The following is a 4366-nucleotide window of genomic DNA, read 5'->3' as shown; positions in this document are numbered from 1 at the left end:
CTATTTAATTTTCATCTCTTATACGTCATTGATCTATTTTTTCTTTATTTTGATCCAACTTTTTGATTTAGTGCTCAGTTATTAGATAAACCTTTGAGGGATATATAGAAAGGAAGGGATGTTTTGTGATTAACAGGCTATTACATTTTTTCACTTCTCTGCTTTTATTTATTCGTTTGGATTTTTAACTAATTTACCTGATGTATTAAAACCATGTGACGCCGCCTCCACGGTGATGAGATTCAACTCCAAAAAGAGTACTTTTTGGAGTTGAATCTCAGGAAATTGGACTAAGGACTTCTCTGGAATTTGTATTATGATGAAAAAGGATTCTCCTTGCTATGTGCCAACATGTGATACATGCTATAATTGGATTATAGAAATAATGATTGGGTGTGCTCGGGTGTAGTGTATATAATATTAAGTCTGGATTCCTCAGATCCATAGATTGATTAACACCCCAGTGGGTGGGTGTAAAACACCATTTATGAGCACCTCTCCCCAAGTGGAATATAAGAAAACAATTTGTCTATGGACATGGAGAGTCAGTAGATGTGCGGATCAAATTGAGCAAACCCACTTTCTTTGTGTTTGGGGTATTTGATTTATCTGTCAGCCCCTAGTAAAGTGCACCATGTGTGCCCAGGGCTTGTAAGTCAAATGCTGCTGGTGGGCTTGCAGCACTGGTTGTGCCACCCACAGAAGCCGCTTGTAAAATGTGTCTCAGGCCTGCCATTGTAAGGCTTGTGTGCAGTCTAGCACTGCCATGTCGACTTGGCCAAGTGCATCCACTTGCCAGTCCCTAAACCTTCCCATTGCTTCATATTAGACACCCCTATGGTAGGCCCAAGGGCAGGGTGCATTGCAAGTATAAGGTAGGCCATGCTCTGATGTGTGTAGCATGTTCTAATAGTGAATTACATCCATTTTAGTTTTTCACTATTGAAGGCTACCTGTTCTCATAGGCCAGAATGGGCAGTTAATATTATTACATACTTATAATCCTAACTGACTCAGGGAACACGGTAGAAATTCAAATTTAGTATGCCTGAATTTAGAAAAATAAAATACATCTTTTAGTAAAGTTTATTTTAATATTCTGTGTTTGCAAATACCACTTTTAGAAAGCAGATCTGGAGAGGGGTGAGCATCGCAGGGTGTGGGTGTATGTCGGGGAGGAGGGAGCGGGGTGCGGCAAAGCGAATGGGTGAATGAATGGATGATGACATGTGCGGGAATTGCTCTTGTCACGACCCTTCTTCCTGGAGGTGCCTCTACCCAGGGCTTGGAGGTGATGAAAGATGCAAGGGACAGATGTTGCCCGAGCCATAGATCTGCTGGAGCGACTGCAGCGGAATGGAGAGGTGCCCCCCCAAAAACTGCAAGCCCTTCAGCGACTCCTGCAGAGCAAGTTCTGCTCAGCTATAAGGGAGGTTTATGAGCAGCTGTATGACACCCTGGATGTCTCTGGCAATGCAGAGATACGTGCCCATGCTACAGCCAAGGCTACAGTTGCCGCCTTTGCTGCCAGTGAATGCCATGCCCACCCGCGCGTGGTGGAGCTCCCCAAAACCGACGAAGGGTTGGGGTTTAACATCATGGGAGGCAAAGAGCAGAACTCCCCCATCTACATCTCTCGCATCATTCCTGGAGGAGTTGCCGACCGTCACGGAGGGTTGAAGAGAGGAGACCAGTTGCTCTCCGTCAATGGCGTGAGTGTGGAAGGAGAGCAGCACGAGAAGGCAGTGGAACTACTTAAGGCTGCGCAGGGCACAGTGAAGCTAGTGGTACGCTATACTCCCAAGGTCCTGGAGGAGATGGAGGCACGCTTTGAGAAGATGAGGACCGCACGACGCCGGCAGCAGCAAAACAGCTACTCGTCTCTGGAATCTAGGGGGTAACCTTCACCACCCTACAGCCCGAAGGTCAAGAGGGCCGACTCTGTCATCCTCCAGGACGCAAAAGACTGGTTTATAAAGATGGAATGTATTTGTTTATTGCTTGACTTTTCAATAGTTCTTCCATCCACATACATGCTTTTATTTTTCTCTCAAGCCACCAATTGTTTATTTCATGTACTTTTTATTTTTACTTTTTTCATTCTTTTTTTTGTATCTCTTATTTTAAAATCATTTTTGGTTCTTCCTTCCTTTTATCTGGCCCTCTATTTCAACATTCCAATGTCTCTTATCCCCTTATTTTTGTCTCTTGATTGAATTACTCCCTCTATCATCCCTTCTTTCCTCCAATTCTGTCTTACTCCTTGTTTTCTCTCCTTTCTCTACTTCTTTATTCCTTCTTTTCATTCCTTTCACTTTTGCTTATTGTGTCTCTCTTTTCTCCTTTTCCTGTTTATCCTTTCTTTATTGCCTCCTTTGCACCATCTCTCCACACTTCCTAACCTTCTCTCAGCTATTTCCTCCCTTCATCTTTCCTCAGTTGCTCCTCTTTTACATGCCGTTTTCCTCTGACCATCTATGTTTTGATCATCGTAAATATATTATCTTCAGTATACTGAAGTGTATCTTGTACTACAGCTTCTGTGCGCGTGCGTGTGAAAGCAGGTATTTGCTTGCCTAACCATTCGAGCCTGCCTCTGCTGGGTTGTGTATTCCTTGTCAGGGTTTGTGTGTGGCAGGGCTGGGGAATTCCAGGAGACAGGCTGGGGCAGTCCAGTGGTGAATAGAGAGATCTGCATCTAGATGGGAGGGAGGAGTTTCACCTGGGACCTGAATAGGGCTGGGCCTTCCCTCTACAATGCTGGCTCCACCCCTGTGGCTAGTCTGAGGTCTCTGCCCTGCACTGTGAAAGGAGAGAAGGAATCATGTCAACAGAGTGCTCCAGAGCTGTATCTTCGCTCCCCTGTGCTGGCTCCACCTCCTGTGGGGCGGCTGATGTCTCTGCCCTGCACAGTGAAAGGAAGAGAAGAGTCATGTAAGCAAAGTGCTCAGGAACTGGTTTGCACTAGGTAGAGGCCTCTCTGCCTTCAGAGAACAAAGAATTTTGGGGTATAAATATTGGGACCCTGATCCCAAGAAATTAGATCACTTCTGGAACAAGAAACCTTTCTGCCAAGGAGAAGAACCAAAGAATCTGCAGGAGTTTGGACTGCCCCTCTGCCAGTGTGCTGTTTGCTGGGTTGGCCTGCAGTGGTTGCTTCATTGCCAAGGGAAAGGAGAAGGAACTTTGTAAGGACTTTCATCTACAGAATATTCTCCAAGGGCTTGAACTGTGATTGCCTCCTGCTGAAGTCTCAGGGACAAAAAACTTCACCTCCAGCTCCCTCCTGAATTTCCTTGCTGGGAATTCTGACTGCAGTCACTTGCGTGCCGCTGGGAGCTGGAAGCGCGACGCATCGAGAAGAAGCGTGTTGCCGCCGCAGATGAAATCATCGCGACGCCGGAGAAGCGAGCCGTCGCCGCATCTCCCTGGAAGTGTGTATTCATCGAAGCTGTCTGCGGTCTCATCACTGGAGAAGCATGACACCATCGTGAGAGTCGCCATCGTATCACCGGAGAAGTGTGTCGCAGGGCCTGTCGCGGCTCCAAAGTACAGAGCCGTCGCAAGGCTTCCAGGGTGTCATTGCATCGTCATTGCATCGCCGCATCAAGGGCGCCATCTTCTCGCATCGCAACCGGATCATCGCATCAAGGTGCCATCTTCCGCACAGCAACGGGCCCGCAGGGCGAGAATCTACGCATCACCTCCACACCGGTAAGGCTCACGACGAATCCCCTACTCTGCGCAAGCATTACCCCGGGTCATGGAACCGACACATCTCCCCTTTCGCGAGCCTTATGTTCACTTTGCGTTACGCATCCAGGTACTTTGTTGAGAACTTTGTCGCATTTACCATCAACTTGAACTAAGAGACTTTAATCATCTTGTAAGTATTCTTAAGTGTAGTATTGTGGATTTTTGGCGTTTGTGGTCTTGTGTTTAAGTCTATATAAAGAATACTTATTTTTATAAAACCTGTGTTGTGTCCATCTGTAGTGTTATCACTGTATTACTGTGTATATTCACAAATGCTTAACACACTGCCTCTGAGATAAGCCTGGCTGCTCGTGCCAAGCTACCAAGGGGGTGAGCAGGGGTTATCAAGGAGTGTAATCCCCTTATCCTGACTTAGAAGTAAGGGTCCCTATTTGGACAAAGGTGATAACCATTGCCAACTAGAGACCTCCAGATCCAACAGTCAGCATGGTGGTTGGAAATGTTCCCAGATTGTAGATGGGATGGGAGCATGGGTCCAGTGGGGCCCCAGAGTGGAGGGTCTGCATGATTGCTGCTGTTGCATTTCTGGTGAGGGTCTTTCATTCAGTCAGGTGGCCATCTTTGTTGGTGGTGGGTAGATTAGCAATGA

General features: G+C 46.7%; 1 pseudogene; it reads left to right on the top strand.

The window, feature by feature from the left end:
* Positions 1–1233: 1233 nt before the first annotated feature.
* On the top strand, positions 1234–2531 carry LOC147727937 (protein lin-7 homolog B pseudogene; annotated as a pseudogene).
* The last annotated feature ends 1835 nt before the right edge of the window (positions 2532–4366 follow it).

The sequence above is a fragment of the Lissotriton vulgaris genome, chromosome 3_1, assembly GCF_964263255.1.
Source record: "Lissotriton vulgaris chromosome 3_1, aLisVul1.2, whole genome shotgun sequence".
NCBI lineage: Eukaryota > Metazoa > Chordata > Amphibia > Caudata > Salamandridae > Lissotriton > Lissotriton vulgaris.
This window is presented reverse-complemented; position numbering and strand designations above follow the sequence as displayed.